Genomic DNA, 23865 nt, shown 5'->3' with positions numbered 1-23865 from the left:
AAGAGAAATAGACATAATGATTGTTTAAAATTGTGGCAAATGGAAGGTAACACGTGGCAGAGCAGCGAATGCACAGCGGAAGTAGGCGTGGCAAAAAGCGCGCGCACGGCGGAAGTAGCTGTTGAGAAGCGTGGCGAACTCAGCGCAAGCGCGCCCCCGCCACCTTATATGGCGGGAGGGGTAAGTACAGCCGTTATTAAAACTGAAAAAAGAGAAATTGCTAAGTTATATCCTGTTTTAAGTCAGTTTGAAACAAGTGTATCAGAAGATGAACCCACTGTGATTTCGGCCATTGCTCATGCTGTTAATATGCTAGAGGTTCAGCATAAGTATGGGAATGGAGCAATGGCTGAGATAGGTGAGAGTAGTGTGATCACTAGGAGTGATAGCGTTCTAAGTCTTGAAACAGCAGATCCGGTAGTGACTTCTGGAGCCAGTGAACCAGTGGGTGCGTACCCAGTCCGCACAATATTAGTTCCCAATGGGAAAGCAGATAAGGATGGTGTAGTCCCTTTAAAGAATGTTACAATGCATTGTCCCTGGACTAGATCAGAATTACTTTCCATTATGACTGAATTCCCAGACCCTTGAAAGGAGTTGGCTAAGTGTCAGAAATTTGTTAAAGACTTAGGGAATGCACACGAACCAACCAAAAAGGATTGGCGTGTAGTGTTGAGGGCTTGTCTTCCTCCAAATACTGACATACAAAAATTTATTAAAGATTGTTAGTTGGACGAAGATGACACCTTGACTGATGAGATAACCAAGAGAATATAGAACAAATTGTCAAACATTTAGCCATCTATTTTCCAGTAGTGGTAAATTGGAGTAAGATTTTCACCATAAAACAAAAAGATAGTGAAACTGCAGCAGAATATTTTGGTAGAGCTCTTGCATCAATGACACAGTATACTGGGGTATTAGATATAAGGGAGAATCCACATCATAGGGAAGAAGCGGTAACAGTACTGATGGATGGTTTAAAGGAAAATCTAAAAACAAGAGTACAAACCTCAACCCCTGGTTGGAGAGGCAGCACGGTAGATTCTCTTAGAGAAATTGCTGTGGAACATGACAAAAATACTTTTAGGAAAAGGGAAGAAAAGAGTGACAAGTTGATGACGGTGAGTATACAAGCATTAGAGGGAATGCATACACGACCACCAGCATATAACCCACATAACAGGAAATGCAGAATGTTGAGATGTTATAATTGCAGCGAAGAAGGACATATGAGAAAAGATTGTACAAAGGGAAGGTATAATCCTAATGAAGGGTCACATAGATATCCTCCAAGGAGGGATTCACATAGACTAGAAGACTCACACCTGCCCGCGCATGTTACAGCAGTAAATGCTGCACGGGAAAGCAGGGCTCAGGTCATACCTGTAGTCTACAGCCAGTGAGGAGGTTAATTGAGAGTCAAAGAGCAGAACCAACAATGATAGTTGACGTAGCTGGTAGGAAACAAACTTTTCTTGTAGATACAGGGGCGGCCAGTTCTGTGATAACCTCTCCTTTTAATCTACCGGTGACTAGTAAAACTATTCCAGCTATGGGGGTAACGGGAAGAGTATTACATTATTACATTATCCTCTAACTAAACCCGCTGAAGTTACTATCGGGCCTCTGCATACTAAGTATTCGTTTCTCTTGGCTGCAGCGGCTCTTACTAACTTGCTAGGGAGAGACTTGTTATGTAAAATGGGATGTGTCATATACTGTACTTCAGATGGTGTATTCCTAGATATACCCGAGAAGGTCTCTCATGAGGTACAGGACATATTGGACACCCCTCAAAGGTTAATGTTACACTCTACTGTTATAGAAGCAAGTCCATCCCAAGTAAAGGGGATATTGCTGGAAATACCAGGTTCACTATGGACCAGAGATGGACAGGACACTGGAATGATGGCAAACGTAGCCCCTGTCATGGTCAATCTAAAAAGTGGTAGGATAGCTCCAAAAATCCCATAGTATCCATTAAAACCAGTGGTGGAACTAGGGGTATATCCTGTTATTGAGAGGCTGTTACAACAAGGGATTTCATGCAGCCAGTACAGCAAATAGTCCCATTTTCCTTGTGAAGAAGAGTGGGGGTAGGGGCTATAGATTAGTCCAGGATTTAAGGGGAATTAATAAAGTTGTTGAGAGCCAATTCCCCGTAGTGCCGAATCCAGCTGTCATCCTCATGCAGATTTCACCGTCTGCTAGTCATTTTACTGTCATTGACCTATGTTCTGCTTTCTTCTCAGTCCCTCTTCACCCTGAATGCCAATACCTTTTTGCATTCTCATACCGAGGAGTGCAATACACATGGACCAGACTACCCCAGGGATTCATTGACAGCCCCAGTATTTTCTCCCAAGCCTTACATGACTGTTTGCAATCCTTTCAACCCCACAATGGGTCTGTTCTAATACAATATGTGGGCGATTTGTTGCTGTGCTCTGATTCTTTATGTCATGTTTACATGATACTAAATTGTTGTTGCTTAATCTCTCACAAACATGGCACAAGGTGGCAAAGGATAAATTACAGCCATGTCAGACTAAGGTCAAATACTTAGGACACTGCCTCACCAAGGGGCTAAGACACCTGACAACCGACAGGATTGAGGCCATACAACACATGACTCTGCCGCAGAGCCAGAAGCAGATTCGTACTTTCCTGGGAACATGTGGATACTGTAAATCCTGGATCCCAGGTTTTTCGATTCTGGCATTACCATTGCAGGAACTAGTGTCTTCCTCGAAACCAGAACGTGTCGTACACACAGAAGAGTCAGAGCAAGCGTTCTTTAATCTTAAACATAGTCTGACTAGAGCACCTGCATTGGGAATACCTGATTATGAAAAGCCTTTTGAGCTATACTGTACGGAAGCTGATGGTTGTGCAGCAGGTGTCCTTACACAGAAACATGGTGACGCTAGCAGACCGGTAGCATACTACAGTGCACAATTGGACACTGTGGCAAGATGACTCCCAACATGTCTCAGAAGCGTAACAGCAACTGCTCTTCTGGTAAGAGCGAGGACGTAGTATTAGGACATAATTCAACTGTCTATACACCCCATGCTGTATCAGCTTTGTTAAATTCAGCCCAAACCAGACACGTTTCTTCAGCTAGATTCACAAAGTGGGAACTAGCCCTGATGGCACCCTCAAACATCACCATCAAATGATGTAGCACCTTAAATCCAGCTACATACCTTCCATATGTGTCTCTAGAGACACAAAGGGTGGGAGGTGAGGAGACCCTGGTCGATGATGAGTTAGGCAAGAGTACTGACACGCATGATTGTATGGAACACCTGAACCAGACCTTTACTGCAAGGCCCGACATACATGACACCCCCTTAGAAAATGTAGGTTTTACATTTTATACAGACGGGAGTTGTCATAGACAGACAGAGACGGGAGAGCTATGTACTGGTCACGCTGTTGTAGACGATCAGGATGTGGTAGAAGCTGAACCCCTTGGCCCACCTCACTCAGCCCAGGTGGCGGAACTAGTAGCATTAAGGAGAGCTTGTGAGTTGGCAAAAGGAAAATCAGCTAATATATATACTGACTCCAGGTATGCCTTCGGGGTAGTGCATGACTTTGGGGCCCTTTGGCATCTTAGAAACTTTACGACAGCAGCAGGTACGCCAGTGGCACACTCACAACACATAAAAGGACTTCTGACAGCGATACAGTTACCCAGAACAGTAGCCATCATAAAGTGCAAAGCCCATACATCTGAAGAAGACCCAGTGTCATTGGGCAACAACAGGGCAGACAAAGCTGCTAAAGGGGCAGCAGGGCAACCTATGACTGTATCGACCGAGACTATGATGGTTTTTCAGACATTAGATATGCAGAAATTAATTGAAATGCAAGATTTGTGTTCCCTGCAGGAAAAGGCGGTCTGGAAGGCAAAGGGATGTGGTCAAGAGTCCTCAGGACTCTGGAGGGATGGACAAGGTAAGCCTGTAGCTCCCCGAACATACTATCCAAGCCTGGCTGAAGCAGCACACGCTCTGACTCACCTGGGTAAAAAAGGTATGTGCAAACTGGTGAGAGCATACTGGTGTGTTCCTGGATTTTCCTCTCAGGCTGGTAAGAAAGCAATGTCATGTCTTACTTGTTTGAGGAAAAATGTCGGGAAAACTATTCCAACTGAGCCATCCCACATCCCTCCTACAGACGGACCTTTTCAGGTAATACAAATTGACTATATCCAATTACCACCGTGCAGGAATCTAAAGTATGTGTTAGTGTGTATTGATGTATTTTCTGGTTGGGTAGAAGCATATCCGGCAGCCACTAATACTGCTCTGTTCACTGCAAAGAAAATTGTACAAGATTTTGTATGTAGGTTCGGTATCCCTAGAATCATTGAAAGTGATAGGGGTACCCACTTTACTGGTGATATCTTCCAAAATATGTGTAAACTCATGGGAATCGGTAGCAGACTTCACACCCCTTACCGACCACAAGCCAGTGGTAAGGTGGAGAGAGTAAATGGTACTATAACGAACAAGCTTGGTAAGGTAATGGCTGAAACTGGGTTGGCATGGCCCGAGGCTTTGCCATTGGTCCTCCATAACATTCGGACCACTCCTAGACCTCCTCTTAATCTGTCCCCCTTTGAGATACTGTTCGGACGACAACCTCATTTGATCGTGAGTCCACAAGATGACTTGAAGTGTAATAATGAAGTGACTGTACAATATCTTATAAGAATGAATAACAGGGACAGGGAGCGCAAATGACAGACATACACACAAATGTTTACACTCTTTTCCGCAGTGATAGTTTCAAGATTGCCTCACTTTCCCTGTGTCTTACCCTATTCCTTGGTAATCTCGTGGGTCCGGAGGTGAAGGAACCAGGTGAATCCTCCCGGGATACTGTCCACACACGTCCCCTGCTTGTTCCGGTGAGCGAGGTGAGCGCTGTGTAGACTCCCTCTGACGGAGGTTCCTGTCACTACAGTGAGCTGAATGTGTCAAAAAGCAGACTTATCTTATAAGAATGAGTAGACAGCTAAAGCAACAACAACAAAAACTAAAAATGCTGTCACCTGGTATGCCAGAAACGAACTGTCATGATGTTGAACCTGGAGACTATGTTATGATTCGCAATTTCTTACGTTCAGGTTGTTTAATACACCATTGGGAAGGCCCGTACCAAGTGCTGCTGACCAGTACTACATCGCTGAAAGTTGCAGAGAGAGACACTTGGGTCCATTCCACCCACTGCAGGAGAGTCCGTAACCCGGAGAAAGTGCAAGATAAAACTGAGACCGACGACATAGATTTGTCACTTGTGAGTCTGTTCCGGGAGACCTAAAGCCTGCAGTCGAGACACCTGAACCAGAGACGTTGCCCCAGAACTATCTTTCCAGAGATGGAGTGGCGGTTTTTGTTTTTCTTTTGTTCCAGGATTTTCCTTGTTTTTACTTTTTCTGGGACATTCTATTTTTGTGAATGAGGATGGAGGACGGAGGAGGGTTCTGGAAGTGATGCGGATGAGATGGAGGCAGAGGAAAATTTATTAGACTACTCAGAGCAGCCCATTATCAAGCTTGGTCCGGGGGTTATGAAAAGGTCTGCTAGCTCAGGAACTCGGAGGCAGTGTGAGGGGCTATTGTCTGATGAGTATTGTATCTGCAAATTCTGTTACTCCCTCGTTGAAGAGAGATGCATCCAGCGATGTCAGTCCACCGGTAATCTGAATTTGGGCGAGCATCCTTCGGAGGATTATCACTCCCTGGTGGGTAAGGTGCCAAACCAAACCGAGTGCTGGGTGTGCTCTCATGTGCCACAGGGGCAGCATAACATAGGACTAGTGCCATTCCCTTTAAACATCTCCGAAGTACTCGAATTGAGAGGTGGGAGGCCCATAGAGGGAAGGTACAATAACACTAGGTTTCCTAGTCTAACGCTTCGACAATACTCTGTAGACAGATCTTTGCTGTGCCTGAATATCTCTCATGCAAAACGTCTGGAGAATTGGGAAGCTGACCCATCAGATCAGACAATGGCTCGCCACACTCATTTTAGAGGGAGACTCACAAGGTCACTAATAGGCAGGAATATTGATGGAAGTTAGAAATTAGGGCGTATAACCAAACATAAGAAGGTATCCATTTGAAAAGTCTCTATAGATAATTGTAAGAATGTCATCCATGCGGACACGTGTCTTGAGCAAATGAAGACACTGGGCATGGATAGTTTTATCAAAACTCTGTGTGATATAATTAATGGGCATACTGTTCCTTATGTTCTCCCTGATGATGTGTATTTTGTTTGTGGAAGGAAAGCTTATTCCTGGGTGACTCCGAGTTCCAAGGGCTTGTGTTTCTTAGCTAAACTGGTTCCTGAAATCATGACTATTACTCATGAAGAAATGGTTGGTATTCACAAGACTACATCACCACCATACATACACACACAGTATGAACACCGTGGCAAGAGAAATATGATTCCTGGTGAGGAACCCATAGCTACAAATTTGATTAGCGAAACCGCTGGGTTTCAAGTTGTGGTTGCTATAGATCTCACCAGGACCGCTCGGGGAACATTAAACTTTAAATATATCCAAGACCTAGCTAAATTAATAGATAATATCACCGAGATGTATGATGAAACTTTCAGGTATACTGGAAGGGAGCTACAAGCGTACAAGAAGGAGTTGGTGCAACATAGACTGGTACTAAATTATCTCACCTCTATTACTGGTGGGTACTGTGTGACACTGGCCACCCAGTTCGGTGTAAAATGTTGCACGTACATCACCAATAATACGGATGACCCTAAGGAGGTTATAGACCGGAAGATGGATGAAATTCTGCAACTGAAATGGGAATTTCGAAGGAACCATAATTCTTCGTTATATGAGGTCGGGGAAAAGGTGGCAGGTTGGTTCTCATGGTTGAACCCTGTGAAATGGTTCTCTGGTCTGGGGGAGTGGGTACAGGAAATGGTTGCTAGTGTAGGTAAGCTCCTTCTCCTTATACTGGGTGTCATCTTAGCAATTGGTTTATTTGTCAAATGTGTTCCTACTGTGTTGAAGTGTGGGAAACAGTCAGGTTCTAGGAGAAACACTGAGAACGAGACAGAAAGGGTGGTGCAAGACACCGAGATCATGGTATGTGAAGAAGTGTTGTATAACCCTGAACTTGAAACGGTGATTAGTTGATAGTTTATTATACTATCAAAGGGTGGAGCTGTCAAAGTCAGCATATTGGATAAAGTCATTTCAATTAAAATCGAGCAAACTTGGTTGTCTTTGTCTGAATAGATGCGTACGGTACACTACGGCGTGAAAGGGCACGCTACGGCGTGGAAGGGCGTATGCAGCTGCAACACGTGGCAACAACAGTATTTAGTCTTTTACATACATTCGCACAAACACTCACACTTGTAAAATAGTACACATTAAAGGTAGTTGCAACACATAGTCATTTATGTCGAAATATAGTAGTATTTATATGTAATAATATAAGTTATATGCATATCAGTAAAACATATGGTACACGTTGAAGGAATCTAGTCATGTGTGGTATCATACTAATCCTCTTTGCATTTGCGACTGTCCGGTTCACTCTGCGAAGGAATCGCAGAGTGCATACGCAAGTTATTAATGTTAAGGAATTATGGACTATTATGACTGAGTAATCTTGGCGGGAAGATCAGAGCTCATCCCCTGGAGAGATGACCCCCTCCTTTGGATTCCTGAGCTTAAACTAGCCAATGATTGACAACCCCTTGGACCTTCCTGAAACCTGGACCAATAGAAGCAAGCTATACCATTTACATTGTTTTACTGTATTTCTGTGTGCATATAAGCAGCAGCTCCTCATCTAGTGTTCAGACATCTTGTCCCCAGACTTCAGGATTGAATGACTGTACACTGGATCCAGAGCGCCTGCAATAAGTAACGGCTGTACTTATTATAATTTTCGCTTGAATATCTACTGCTACTTTAAGAGAATAAATCTTTGTGCGTTGGAAACACAAATCGAGATTCGACAATCATTATTGGTTAGCGACAATACGCACTTAACAGGACTTATGGGCAAGAAAGAAAAATTGTTTCTTTTTCATGTCATTTTGCGATTTAAACATGGTTTGTTTTCATAGCATGCACATATATTTCCCTGTATATTTGCCACACGTTTAAACCGATGTATTGATAGATATTGCTGTTGTATTTTATAGTGAAAGGAATTGTTAAAACATCTGAGAATTTACCAACATTTGGGAAAGTATTTTTCTGTACAGAAAACAAAGGTGTATGTGGATTAGGAATTGTGTGATTGTGAAAAAACAGGTTAAGGACAAAGGTTCTATTGAGGAAACAGGGTATAAAATAACCTTTGAGGCGTTCTGTACGTTGAAAACAAAGGTTTTTGTGATAATCCCAATTGTAATCATAGGGCGTACAGATATATACTACCTGTAAACTATGCAATTGGACTGCACGTGTTTGCATACGCAACCGTGATTGTGAAATTGTGGATGGTCAGAGGAAATTTTCTGTAAAGGTTGGTATTCTGCAATATTCAGTTCTTTCAGTTCTAAAGTACTCGGCAGGAAAACTGCTGGAAAAGCGGGATATTGTTATGAGCTGCGAATTGTTGACAATTCCGCTTCCACATGGACACTAAAACATCGATATTTCCATTCTCCCAGTTAAGTGACTGTGTTAGTATTCTCGCTGTGTACGCATGGCATCACATGAAGTCTTAAGTTGTACCCAGTTGAGAAGAAGTTAGTGGACGTATCTTATAGAATTCGTCCACGGACACCAAAAATCTCTAGCGGGGGTTTTGTGCTGCTAAGCGCTGAGGATTCTGCTTCCACATGGGTGCTAAACAAACGTGTGAGAAGGCCGATGTAACCAAAGTGCAGGTGAAGCAAGGGCCGATAGTTTCGGCAAGTATATTATAAGTATGAAATATGGTGCGTACGCATCGATGTACTGTGATAAATGGGTCAAGATGACCGATGAATGTGTGAAATCCTTTCCTAAAGTTGGTAGTTTTGATCCAGAGGTGTTAAGTACTGTTAGAGATAAAATTTAGCTTATAAAATCACTAAAACTGAGAATTAAACACACTAAGGGCTAGATTTACTAACAGGCGTGTTTGTAAACCCGCCGACTTTCGACGGGTTTGGCGTCGGTTTAGCCATCGCCGGATTTACTAACACTAAACCCGCCGTCCAAACGACCAGAAATTATGTTTTCAAACCCGCCTCTGTATAAAGCGCCATGACGGTTTTAACAATGTTCAACATACAAACAGCCGGATTTACTATTAGGGGGTTTATAAATCCACCGGAAAACCGCCATTCAAAAGACCAAAATGAAGGCGCTGCTTGTGAGCGGCGAGATTGTTCAAACAGTGTGCTGTTTCAGGTATTTTGTCAATCAGAACAGAAGGGAAAGGGCCATTTCATGTACAAAGTTAGCTCCTTTGGGAGTGTATATGTAAAAGGCCACAGTGGCTGGTAATTTCAGGTTTGTTTGTTTTTTTTCATTGTGTTTTCCCACCATGCAATCTATTGACTGATTTCCACATGTGTTGTTTTTTATTTTTAAATTGCAACAAATCCTCAAGAATACTTGTGTTTGTCAAAAATCAAGATGCACAATATGTCATTACATAGTTATCCCTTAATAGAGTGTAAAAGCAATTCTAAATGTACAAAATAAAAAATGGGTTTCTGGCTTATGACTCCTCTGCTGCATCCTCAGACATCTGCACAGCACAAATTCAATGAGTCACATACCCACTAGTAGAGGTGTGTTATAGCGTACCTTTGTACTCTTGTAAACCAGGTTCAGGTTACTAGAACAATCTGGTGGGGTGGCTATGTATGCACCTGAAAAGGGGTCTGATATTATCCTGGCTGGCTGTTTGATACATAATCTAGCATTACATCAACTTACCCCACCGACTATTGCAGTAGACAGTGAACAAGTAGGGGTCCGTGTCCCATTTGGTGATGTGCAGAGCACACAGGAGTGGAGGCACAATACAGACCGTCTCATTGCAATCAGCTTTACCTTACATGTAAGTGCATACTATGAGAAACATATATTGATCTAAAATATGTTGGATGTGAGTGTTTTTTTATTTTTTAGCCCAAATATTAACGTTTAAAAAGAGGTTAGTGTGTTCTCCTCATGTGGTAAATATGAACATCCCTGGAAAGTGACAGTCAGAGGTCAATGTGTAAGTGAAATTAGTGCATAGTTTTTAAAACATCAGTATACTCTTGTTTAATTAGCAGAAAAGAAAGACTGACACCATAGAAATTTAACTGCATTTATTGCAGTAGAACACAATAAATAATAAAGTATAATGCTTACACAAACGTAACAAAACATTAACCAAAAATAATTTTTGCCCACTAACGACGCCTTTTCGCTGGCATATCGCAATGTTTGGAGCCACTCTCTCCTCTCCCTCGCCCACCCCTGGTGCGAGCACCTCTCCTTGGTGGAGTACTCTGGGCTGATCTGCTAGGCGTACTAGCGGTACTGGTGGTGGCCGAAGAAAAAGGTGTCGGCAAGCGGGCAATAAGTTCCTGCTCTATTTGCCCTGCCAGCCGGGTCACATTAGCATTCCCCTCGCGAACAGTGGAATGTAAGGCCTCCACAGCCCCAGTCATTTGTGCCATCTGCACATTAGATTGTTCCCAGGCATTTGCCAGACGGTTTATTGCAGCAGGTATCTGGCTATTGGTGCGGTGTATCCGCCTCAACTGGGCCGCAATTTGTGACATGTGGCGAGTTTGGCTCTGCATGAAGACGGTTTGCTGCTGCTGGAAAAGGCCAATAGACAGCGCCATTTCTCTGGCTGGGTCCATACTTGGAGGTGCAGGTTGCTGGTGTGATGGTGGTTCAGCAGGGCCAGGTGAAACATCCTGGAGGCCAGACACAGGGGCATCCACTGTTTTCAGGGTGATGATCGTTTGATCCTCTGGCTCAGGGAACATTTGCAGGGACTCCGACTGAGGTACCCGATATGAAGACGGTCCTGTGTATGAAAAATGATGGTAAGTATATAGTATATTATATGTTTGTATATTGCATTCTGAACACTGGATAGGAAAGAATAATCTTTTGCAACTACAGATTGTTTTACAATGTTTGCATTCCTGATTTCTTGTCCTATGCTACCAGCTTCAGGATGCACTTTTTATCTTTTGAATACACATTATCATTTGGACTATGTATGGCTGAGGGGACTAAAAATGCAAAGCTTTTTTTACCTAGAAATATGAGGATGTGGTCAGCCAAATGCTGCTAGACCGTGCTTTGGGGTTAACTAATACTATTTTAGTACTCCCTCTGTGTATTCCATGCTGGGGTATTTTGACTAAACTGCGTGGTTGAAAAAGTGGAGATGTTGCATATAGCAACCAATCAGATTTTATCTGTCATTTTGTAGAAAACAATAAATAAAGTAAAGTTATAATCTGATTGGTTGCTATAGGCAACATTTCAGTTTAGTAAATGTAGCCCTATGTTCTCATTGCAAACCATCTAAAATAAATGAAATATAACATTGACAGCAACATTTGAACAGATAATCTACTAACTCCATTATTTCTCTCCTAAACAGAAATCACGCACCTGCTTGCTCTTCTGTGCCCGAATCTCTCACTGAAGGTGGAGGTGTAGGTCTCGGACTGGGACTGAACTGCGGTCCTGGCGAATCTGGATGTATTAGATAAAGCATACAATGTATTTGCAGCAAAAAGCAATTTACAAATATACAGTTTATTTCAAAAATGTGTTTGCAAATAAAAAAACAGTTGTTAAAAAAAAAACTTGTCCTTTACAAACTGATTGAGTAAAAAATACACTTTTAAAAGAAAAAAGTCACTTTTAAAAAGAAAACAGTATTTAAAAAAGAAAAAAGCATTTAAAAAAGAAAAAAGCATTTTAAATACCGTTAGCGTAAAAAAAACAAATAACTCACCAACTACTTGGCCAAAAGAGGGCGAATCCCTGTCTTGCACGTTTATCCCCTCGACAATCTCTGCCGACATTATCTGGCGCAGCTCCTCCTCATACGTTGTGTACTCAATACGAAGAGGGGGGCCACCACCCGTGCGCCTGGTTGCCCTCTTTTCCTGGGCCATCTTCTCTTTTAGCCTCCTTTTTATATCGGAAAAGAACTTGCGGCAGTGTGGGCCCACCGTGTTAAAGGCATCGCACACTCTAGCCCACAATTGGTGGCGCCGCCTTAGCGGAGTCCGGGCTGCAAGGTTCCCTAAGATGACCTCATAGCAGGGAATGATATTGTGCACCAGCACACAATTTTCATCATGGGAGAATCTGACATTTCTCCCTGATTTTGTCTCCCTGCCCTGTCCTGTCTCCTCAAACTCATCCTCTCCCTCCTCTGCCCCCTCAACCTCCATCTCCCTCTCCTCAGCCTCTGCTCCCCTCCTCTCTCTGGACATATTGACAAATAAATGTCAAACACACAAAACACAGAAAGACTTACAAACACAAAGGACAAACTACACTAACTACAGACACACTCTCAACACAGTCACATACAAGTAACACAGACAAAGGACAAGTCAAATACAAAAAATACAAGACAGAAAATAAATGAGAAATTAAATGTACAAAACAGAAAAATACCACAGGACTACTCACACTTCAATCAGATATCGCTCCACCAATCCACCAAACTCCAACTCTCACCAACTGTCACCAAGCCACAATCCTCCAAACTCCACTCACAAAACTCCTCAAAAACCTATCAAAGAAAAAGTGGCAGGCCAGTGGTTTATATAGGGCTTGTGATGTCAAATCTCCTGACTTTGAAAATAGCCAATATTAACAGGCCATGAGACAGGTGTAATTTTCAAAAAAACCGCCTTCACACGAAAGCGCCGTCATTTAAAGCAAAAGCGCCATGTTCTATTCAAAGTCGCCGGTGGCTCTGAGCATTACATCCCGCCGTGACATCGCTGGCGGCTTCAAATTGAAGATGAAATGCGCCCATTAGTAAATCCGGCTGTGTGGAATGCAAACCCGCCGGAAAACCGCGGCGATGCATGGCGGCTTGAAGACGCCATGCATCACGCCTGATAGTAAATAAAGCCCTAACTGTTTAAAACTGTGGCAACAGTAGGGAATATGTGGCCCGAGAGCGCATGCGCAGCGGAAGGTCACATTGCGAAGCAAAGAGAAGCAAGCACAAGTGCTCCCCCACGCCATATGCTTTTGGGGAAAAAAGTACAACCGAAACCAAATGTATTTCATTGCTGATGCAAGTAATATGCAAGAAGTGCCACTTAGTTAAGGAAAGGGAGCGGTCCCACCAGCAGGGGCATTGGTTGAAACCGTTGAGATTGGGGTAGAAATCAATAGGCGGGGGATCATCTATTGTACTGAAACAGTTCTTCCAGCGATTTGCCCTGAATTTAGTGATTGAGTGGGCTTACATTCAGTCCGTTCGATAGCAATTCCTAATTGGAAAGCAGATGAAGATGGTGTAGTCCCCATAAAACATACATCAATGCATTCTCCATGGACTAGTCTGTGCTGCATTCAATTATGTCTGAGTTCCCAGACCCAAAGGAGTATTTGGCCAAATGTCAGAAATTTGTTAAAGATTTGGGTAACGCTCATTAGCCAACTAATAAAGATTGGCCAGTGGTGTTGAGGGCCTGTCTTCCTCCCAAAACTGACATACAATAGTTTATTAAGGCTTATATGTTGGAGGAAGATAAGTCCTTAATGGATGAAGATAATCTACCCAATATACAACACATAGTCTTCCACTTGGGTGTATATTTTTTAGTAGTATTGGACTAGAGCAAAAATTTTACTATCAAACAAAAGGATAGTGAAACTGCAGCAGATTTTTTTTTACTAGAGCCCTAACAGCAATGGCTAAATACACTGGGTTATAAGCCATAAAAGATGATGTGCACTACAGAGAGGTAGCTGTTTCAGTTTTAATGGATAGCCTCAGGGAAAATCTAAAAACCAGGGTGCAAACCTCATTACCTAACTGGAGAGGGATCACAGTAGATGCCCTCAGGGAATCTGCTATAGAAAGTGATAAAAATATAGGTAAAAGGAAGGAGGTGCAGAGTGAGAGGTTAATGATGGTAAATATCCAGGCACTAGAACAACTCTAGACACGACGACAGGCTCACAACACATATTAGGGGAACAGAAATGACAAGAGTCAATAAAGTGTTTTAGATGCCTTCAAGAGGGACACCCAATGAAGAACTGTAACCAAAGGAATAGAGGGGAATATAGGAACATCAGAAAGTTTGGCCCATCTAGGAGACAACCACATAGATACAAAGAAGACATACACATGCCTCAGAGGTTTCCCATCAGTTGCCCGAAAATGCTTTGCGGGAGAACAATGACCAACACTAGGGGTTAAGTCATACCTGTATCCTACAACCAGATAGATTAACCCACAGTGACAGCTGATGTATCTGGTGTAACACAAACTTTTCTTGTAGATACAGGGGTGGCCAGGTCAGTGAAAACTTCTTCCTTAAGTTTACAGGTTATTAAAAAAAACTGTTCCAGCTATGGGAGTAATGGGAAGAGTGCTACATTACTCTTTGACTAAACCTGCAGAAGTTACTATCAGCCCCCTGCATACCGAGCATTCATTTCTCTTGGCTGCAGCAGCTCCTACTAACCTACTGGGCCGGGATTTATTAAAATGGAATGTGCTTTTTACTGCACCCCTGATGGTGTATTTCTGAATATTCCAAGAAAGTTCACACATGAAGTGCAGAACATCCTAAGCACCCCACAAAGGCTAATGATGCATGCTACTGTTCTCGAACAAAGTCCATCTCAGATAGAGGAAATGTTATCACAAAAATCGGGTTCCCTATGGACCAAAGATGGACAGGACACTGGATTGATGGCAAATGAAGCCCCTATAATGGTTCATCTAAAAAGTGTCAGGCAAGCTCCAAAAGTACCACATGAATTTTAGTTTGTGCATCTAGCACAGCGAGCAGTCCAATTTTCCCATTAGAGAAGAATAGGGGAGGGGTTAAAGATTAGTCCGGTGGTTCCCAAAGTGTGTGCCGCGGCTCCCTGGGGTGCCGCTGCGCTATCACAGGGGTGCCACGATCGCCATAGCAAAAAAAAGAAAAAAGAAAAAAAAACTTACCCATCATCCAGCACCGGATCCTCCTCCTCACTGACTGCCAGGCGTGACATTATCACGTCCATCAGCCTCAGTGATGAGCAGCAGCAGAGAGGACGTCAGGAAAGAAGGTAAGTAAAGAAGGTGAAGGGGGCACAAAGAGACACTGAAGGGGGACACAAAGAGGCAGGCTGAAGGGGGACACAGAGAGACAGGCTGAAGGGGGCACAGAGAGACAGGCTGAAGGGGGACACAGAGAGACATGCTGAAGGGGAGGGACAGAGAGACATGCTGAAGGGGGAACAGAGAGACACGCTGAAGGGGGGACAAAGACACTGAAGAAGAGGGACAGAGAGACATGCTGAACAGGGGTCAGAGACACTGAAGAAGGGGAACAGAGAGACACGCTGAAGGGGGGGACAGAGAGACACGCTGAAGGGGGGAACAGAGAGACACGCTGAAGAGGAGTCAGAGTGTGAGCTGATGAGAAAAAATGACCGATATCCTTAGAACGACATCACCTCCATACGTACACACAAAGTAGGAACACAATGGCAAAAGTAACATGATTCCAGGTGAAGAACCTGTAGCTCCAAAGTTAATTACTGAAACTAATTAACTCTGGAAACTCTAAATTTTAAGTACATACAAGATCTGGCTAAGTTGATTAACACTATTACAGAGATGTATGACGACACCTTCAGGTATATGGGTAAGGAGCTACAGGCTTATAAGAAGGAGTTAGATTAGCATAGGTTAGTGTTAAATTACCTTACATCTATTACTGATGGATACTGCGTGAAATTAGCTACTCAATTTGGTCACCAATAATACAGATGACCCTAAGGAAATAATTGACCAGAAAATTGTATGAAATAGGAGATAAAGTAGCATTATGGTTCTCGTGGTTGAATCCAGCAACGTGGTTCTCAGGTCTAGGGGAATGGGTACAAGAAATGATTGCTAGTATATGTAAGCTCCTTATCCTTATATTTGTTGTCTTTATAGTAATTGGCTTATGTGTAAGATGTATTCCTAGTAGGTTAAAGTGAGGAAAACGTTCCACTGAGGTGAATACTGAAAATGATAATGTGATCGTAATGAGAAGTACAGGTACCTCAGTTAATAAAGAATTGTATTACAATCCTGAAATAAAAAGTATAATTAGGTGATAGTTCTGTGCACTATCAAAGGGATAGTGCACAAGACCTGTGGAAATCAAATAATTGGATGAAGTCGGCTAAATTAATTAATATTGGTGTACCGTTCGATTGCAATTAGAACGCCACATCTAATGATGCTATTGCACGGGTAAATAACGTACACACTTACATTTACACTTACACCTGTATTTGGTATACATTTTCTAAAAGTTCCAATCCACACATGATTATTTAGTAAAGAAATTAAAGGTCATTTATACAATCATGGCCAAAAGTTTTGAGAATGACACAAGTATTGCTTTTCACAAATTTTGCAGCTTCAGTGTTTTTATACTTTTTCGTTAGATGTTGCTATGGTATACTGAAGTATAATTACAAGCATTTCATAAGTGTCAAAGAGCTTTTATTGACAGTTACATTAAGTTTATGCAAAGAAACAATATTTGTTGACCCTTCTTTTTGAAGACCTCTGCAATTCGCCCTGGCATGCTGTCAATCAACTTCTGGGTCACATAATGACTGATGGCCGCCCATTCTTGCCTAATCAAAGCTTGGAGTTTGTCAGAATTTCTGGGTTTTTATTTCTCCACCCGCCTCTTGAGGATTGACCACAAGTTCTCAATGGGTTTAAGGTCTGGGGAGTTTCCTGGCCATGGACCCAAAATTTCGATGTTTTGATCTCTGAGTCCCTCAGTTATCACTTTTGCCTTATGGCATGGTGTTCCATCATGCTGGAAAAGGCATTGTTTGTCATCAAACTGTTCTTGGATAGTTGGGAGAAGTTGCTATTGGAGCATTCTTTATTCATGGCTGTGTTCTTAGGCAAAATTGTGCACTTCATTGGCTAAGAAGCAACCGCACACATAAATGGTCTCAGGATGCTTTACTGTTGGCATGATACATGACTGATGGTAGCGCTCACCTTTCCTTCTCCAGACAAGCGTTTTTCCACATGTCCCAAACAATCAGAAATGGGATTCATCAGAGAAAATGACTTTACCCGAGTCCTCAGCAGTCCAATCTTTGTACCTTTTGCAGGATATCAGTCTGTCCCCGATGTTTTTCCTGGAGAGAAGTGACTTCTTTGCTGGCTTTCTTGACACCAGGCCATTCTCCAAAAGTCTTCTCCTCACTGTGCGTGCTGATTCGCTTACACCTGCCTGCTGCCATTCCTGAGCAAGCTCTCCACTGGTGGTGCCCCAATCCCGCAGCTGAATCAACTTTAGGAGATGGTTCTGGCACTTGCTGGACGTTCTTGGGTGCCCTGAAGCCTTCTTCACAACTATTGAACCTCTCTCCTTGAAGTTCTTGATGATCTGATAAATGGTTGATTTAGGTGTAATCTTGCAAGCAGCAATATCCTTGCCTGTGAAGCCCTTTTTGTACAAACAATTGATGACTGTTTGCGTTTCCTTGCAGATAACTATGGTTACAAGAGGAAGAACAATAATTTCAAGAACCACTCTCCTTTTAAAGCATCCAGTCTGTTATTCTAACTTGATTGGCATGACAGAGTGATCTCCAGCTTTGTCCTCATCAAGACTCTCAACTGTGTTTTTGAGAGAATCACTGACCAGATGTCAGCTGGTCCTTTTTGTTCCAGGCCTGAAATGTAGTGGAAATATCGTTTTTGGGATAAAGTTCATTGTCATGGCAAAGAGGGACTTTGAAATTAATTTGAAAGCAATTCATCTGAATACTCTTCATGACATTCTGGAGTATATGCAAATTGCCATCACAAAAACTGAGGTAGCAGACTTTGTAAAAAATAATATTTATGTCATTCTCAAAACGTTTGGCCATGACTGTACACAGATAATATTATTTAAAGATATTAATGGTTCAGGTCCTTAAAATATATAGATCTTGGTCTCGTATCATTCCATATTTCCCCAGAGGTAATCCGGTTTCAACAGAGTAGTGATCGCAACTAGCGTTCACTAGTTATGAGCAATATGAGATCAAAAGCATTTTTCTTATGGGTCAGTTTAAACCAGTTCTTCGGTGGGAAGACACATATGCAATAGTTGGAGTGAGTTGCCCCCTCCTTTGGGAAAAGTTCAAATGAACTGACCTATGACCAGCAATCTACTGGAACATTGAAAAACCCTGGACCAAAAACTCTCTTAGTGTTATCTGTGTATATTTTGTGACATCATCACTGTTTTTTCTAAACTTGATAGCATATAAGAAGCCTCTGATTCAGGAACGGTCTCTCTTTGCCAACAGACATCAGAATTGATGGTCTGTTTCTGGATCCAGGGCTGTGAAGTATATGTATAGGTTGTACTTTGTTTTATTACTGTGTTCTGCTGAATTTTGCTATTAAATCTCTTTTGTGCTTTGTAACCGCATTAATCTCATCGGACAATATTGGTAGTGACAATACAGATATAACAGATCAAAGAAAGTAAAACTACAATATGTACAAAAATGTGATTATTAAAGAATGTTATGAAAGTACTAAACTTATTATTATGTATTAATGGTAAGTGCGCGCATGTTGTGCACTACACAACTTTTCAAACCTTGGGATCAGCTTGGACACTGCCACCATTATTTCCTGTTACACATTTGAATGGTACTTGCTTTTTATTACAGCAACAGTTGAAAACCCATCTTCACACGGATACTTTGTCGCAAAAGGAGCAAGGATTTGCTGTGCTTTAGCACTTAGCATAGTGTTATGTGCGTATTGTCGCTAACCAATAACGATTGTCGAAACTCGATTTGTGTTTCCAACACACAAAGATTTATTCGCAACAAGTAGAATAATATGCTCAAGCGAAGTGATAATAAATACAGCCGTTACTTATCGCAGGCGCTCTGGATCCAGTGTGCAGTCATTCAATCCTGAAGTCTGGGGACAAGATATCTGAACACTAGATGTGAAGCTGCTGCTTATATACACACAGAAATACAGTAATACAATGAAGATGGTATAGCTTGCATCTATTGGTCCAGGTCTCAGGAAGGTCCAAAGGGTTGTCAATCATTGGCTAGTTCATCCCAAGGAATCCAAAGGAGGGGGTCATCTCTCCAGGGGGTATGCTCGGCTCTTCCCGCCAAGATTCCTTAGTCTTAAGTAGTTCATAATTCCCTATCATTCATAACTTGTGTATGCACTCTGCGATTCCTTCGCAGAGTGAACCAAACAGTAGGAAATGTAAAGAGGTTTATTATGATATCACTCATGATATGACTCCTTCAACCTGTTCCGTATATTTCACTAATATGCATGTAACTTTAATATAACATATAAATACTACTATATTTCGACATAACTGACAATGTGTTGCAACTACCATTAATGTGTACTATTTTATAAGTATGCGTGTTTGTGCGAATGTATGGTAAAAGACCAATTACTGTTGCTGCCATGTGTAGTGGATGCGTACGCCCTTTCACGCCGTAGCGTGCCCTTGTACGTTGTAGCATACCGTACGCATCTTTTCAGACAAAGACAACCAAGGTTTGCTCGACTTTAATTGAAATGACTTTATCCAATTTGCTGACTTCGACAGCTCCACCCTTTGATAGTGTAATAAACTATCACCCAATCACCGTTTCAAGTTCAGGATTATACAATACTTCTTCACAGACCATGATCTCGGTATCTGGTACCACCCTTTCAGTCTCTTTCTCAGTGTTACTCCTATGAGACCGTTTTCCACACTTCAACACAGTAGGAACACATTTGACAACTAAATCAATTGCTAAGATGACACCCAGTATAAGGAGAAGGAGCTTACCTACACTAACAACCATTTCCTGTACCCACTCCCCCAGACCAGAGAACCATTTCACAGGGTTCAACCACGAGAACCAACCCGCCACCTTCTCCCAGACCTCACATAATGAAGAATTGTGACTCTTTCGAAATTCCCATTTCAGCTGCAAAATTTCATCCATCTTCCCGTCTATAACCTCTTTAGGGTCATCCGTATTATTAGTGATGTACGTGCAACATTTGACACCGAACTGGGTGGCCAGTGTTACACAGTACCCACCAGTAATAGAGGTTAGATAATTTAGTACCAGTCTATGTTGCACCAACTCCTTCTTGTACGCTTGTAGCTCCCTTCCAGTATACCTGAAAGTGTCATCATACATCTCGGTGATATTATCTATTAATTTAGCTAGGTCTTGGATATATTTAAAGTTTAATGTTCCCCGAGCGGTCCTGGTGAGATCTATAGCAACCATAACTTGAAACCCAGCGGTTTCGCTAATCAAATTTGAAGCTATGGGTTCCTCACCAGGAATCATATTTCTCTTGCCACGGTGTTCATACTGTGTGTGTATGTATGGTGGTGATGTAGTCTTGTGAATACCAACCATTTCTTCATGAGTAATAGTCATGATTTCAGGAACCAGTTTAGCTAAAAAACACAAGCCCTTGGAACTCGGAGTCACCCAGGAATAAGCTTTCCTTCCACAAACAAAATACACATCATCAGGAAGAACATAAGGAACAGTATGCCCATGAATTATATCACACAGAGTTTTGATAAAACTACCCATGCCTAGTGTCTCCATTTGCTCTAGACACGTGTCGGCATTAATGACATTTTTACATTTATCTGTAGAGACTTTTCCAATGGATACCTTCTTATATTTGGTTATACGCCCTAATTTCTGACTTCTGTCAACATTCCTGCCTAGTATTGACCTTGTGAGTCTCCCTCTAAAATGAGTGTGGCGAGCCATTGTCTGATCTGATAGGTCAGCCTCCCAATTCTCCAGGCGCTTTGCATGAGATATATTTAGGCACAGCAAAGATCTGCCTATTGAGTATTGTCGAAGCGTCAGACTAGGGGACCTAGTGTTATTGTACCTCCCGTCTATGGGCCTCCCACCCCTCAATTCGAGTACTTCGGATATGTTTAGAGGGAATGGCACTAGTCCTATATTATGCTGCCCTTGCGGAACGTGAGAGCACACCCAACACTCGGTCTGGTTTAGCACCTTACCCACCAGGGAGTGATAATCCTCCAAAGGATGCCCGCCTGTATTCAGAGTACTGGGGGACTGGCATCGTTGGATGCATCTCTCTTCAACTAGAGAGTCGCAGAATTTGCAGATACAATACTCATCAGACAATAGCCCCTCACACTGCCTCCGAGTTCCTGAGCTAGCAGACCTTTTCATAACCCCCGGACCAAGTTTGATAATGGGCTGCTCTGAGTATCCTAATAACTTTTCCTCTGCCTCCATCTCATCCGTATCACTACCAGAACTCTCCTCCGTCCTCCATCCTCCTTCACAAAAATAGAATGTCCTAAAAAGAGTAAAAACAAGGAAAATCCTGGAACAAAAGAAAAACAAAAACCGCCACTCCATCTCTGGAAAGATAGTTCTGGGGCAACGTCTCTGGTTCAGGTGTCTCGACTGCAGGCTTTAGGTCTCCCGGAACAGACTCACAAGTGACAGATCTATGTCGTCGGTCTTAGTTTTATCTTGCACTTTCTCCGGATTATGGACTCTCCTGCAGTGGGTGGAATGGACCCAAGTGTCTCTCTCTGCAACCTTCAGTGATGTAGTACTGGTCAGCAGCACTTGGTACGGGCCTTCCCAATGGTCTGTTAAACAACCTGAACGTAAGAAATTGCGAATCATAACATAGTCTCCAGGTTCAACATCATGACAGTTCGTTTCTGGCATACCAGGTGACAGCATTTTTAGTTTTTGTTGTTGTTGTTTTAGCTGTCTACTCATTCTTATAAGATATTGTACAGTCACTTCATTATTACACTTCAAGTCATCTTGTGGACTCACGATCAAATGAGGTTGTCGTCCGAACAGTATCTCAAAGGGGGACAGATTAAGAGGAGGTCTAAGAGTGGTCCGAATGCTATGGAGGACCAATGGCAAAGCCTCAGGCCATGCCAACCCAGTTTCAGCCATTATCTTACCAAGCTTGTTCTTTATAGTACCGTTTACTCTCTCCACCTTACCACTGGCTTGTGGTCAGTAAGGGGTGTGAAGTCTGCTACCGATTCCCATCAGTTTACACATATTTTGGAAGATATCACCAGTAAAATGGGTACCCCTATCACTTTCAATGATTCTAGGGATACCGAACCTACACACAAAGTCTTGTACAATTTTCTTTGCAGTGAACACAGCAGTATTAGTGGCTGCCGGATATGCTTCTACCCAACCGGAAAACACATCAATACACACTAACACATACTTTAGATTCCTGCACGGTGGTAATTGGATATAGTCAATTTGTATTACCTGAAAAGGTCCGTCTGTAGGAGGGATGTGGGATGGCTCAGTTGGAATATTTTTCCCAACATTTTTCCTCAAACAAGTAAGACATGACATTGCTTTGTTACCAGCCTGAGAGGAAAACCTGGGAGCACACCAGTATGCTCTCACCAGTTTGCACATACCTTCTTTACCCAGGTGAGTCAGACCGTGTGCTGCTTCAGCCAGGCTTGGATAGTATGTTCGGGGAGCTACAGGCTTACCTTGTCCATCCCTCCAGAGTCCTGAGGACTCTTGACCACATCCCTTCGCCTTCCAGACCGCCTTTTCCTGCAGGGAACACAAATCTTGCATTTAAATTAATTTCTTCCTGAAAAACCATCATAGTCTCGGTCGATACAGTCATAGGTTGCCCTGCTGCCCATTTAGCAGCTTCGTCTGCCCTGTTGTTGCCCAATGACACTGGGTCTTCTTCAAAGGTATGGGCTTTGCACTTTATGACGGCTACTGTTCTAGGTAACTGTATCGCTGTCAGAAGTCCTTTTATGTGTTGTGAGTGTGCCACTGGTGTACCTGCTGCTGTCGTAAAGTTTCTAAGATGCCAAAGGGCCCCAAAATCGTGCACTACCCCGAAGGCGTACCTAGAGTCAGTATATATATTGGCTGATTTACCCTCTGCCAATTCACACGCTCTCCTTAGTGCTACTAGTTCCGCCACCTGGGCTGAGTGAGGTGGGCCAAGGGGTTCAGCTTCTACCACATCCTGATCGTCTACAACAGCGTAACCAGTACATAGCTCTCCCGTCTCTGTCTGTCTATGACAACTTCCGTCTGTATAAAACGTAAAATCTTCATTTTCTAAAGGGGTGTCACATATGTCGGGCCTTGCAGTAAAGGTCTGATTCAAGTGTTCCATACAGTCATGCGTGTCAGTATTCTTGCCTAACTCATCATCAACCAGGGTTTCCTCACCTCCCATCCTTTGTGTCTCTAGAGACACATACGGAAGGTATGTAGCTGGATTTAAGGTGCTACATCGTTTGATGGTGATGTTTGAGGGTGCCATCAGGGCTAGTTCCCACTTTGTGAATCTAGCTGAAGAAATATGTCTGGTTTGGGCTGAATTTAACAGAGCTGATACAGCATGGGGTGTATAGATAGTTGAATTCTGTCCTAATACTACGTCCTCTCTCTTACTTACCAGAAAAGCCGTTGCTGCTACACTTCTGAGACATGTTGGGAGTGATCTTGCCACATTGTCTAATTGTGCACTGTAGTATGCTACCGGTCTGCTAGCGTCACCATGTTTCTGTTCGAGGACAC

Source organism: Mixophyes fleayi, chromosome 2 (genome assembly GCF_038048845.1).
Source record: "Mixophyes fleayi isolate aMixFle1 chromosome 2, aMixFle1.hap1, whole genome shotgun sequence".
Classification (NCBI taxonomy): Eukaryota; Metazoa; Chordata; class Amphibia; order Anura; family Limnodynastidae; genus Mixophyes; species Mixophyes fleayi.
This window is presented reverse-complemented; position numbering follows the sequence as displayed.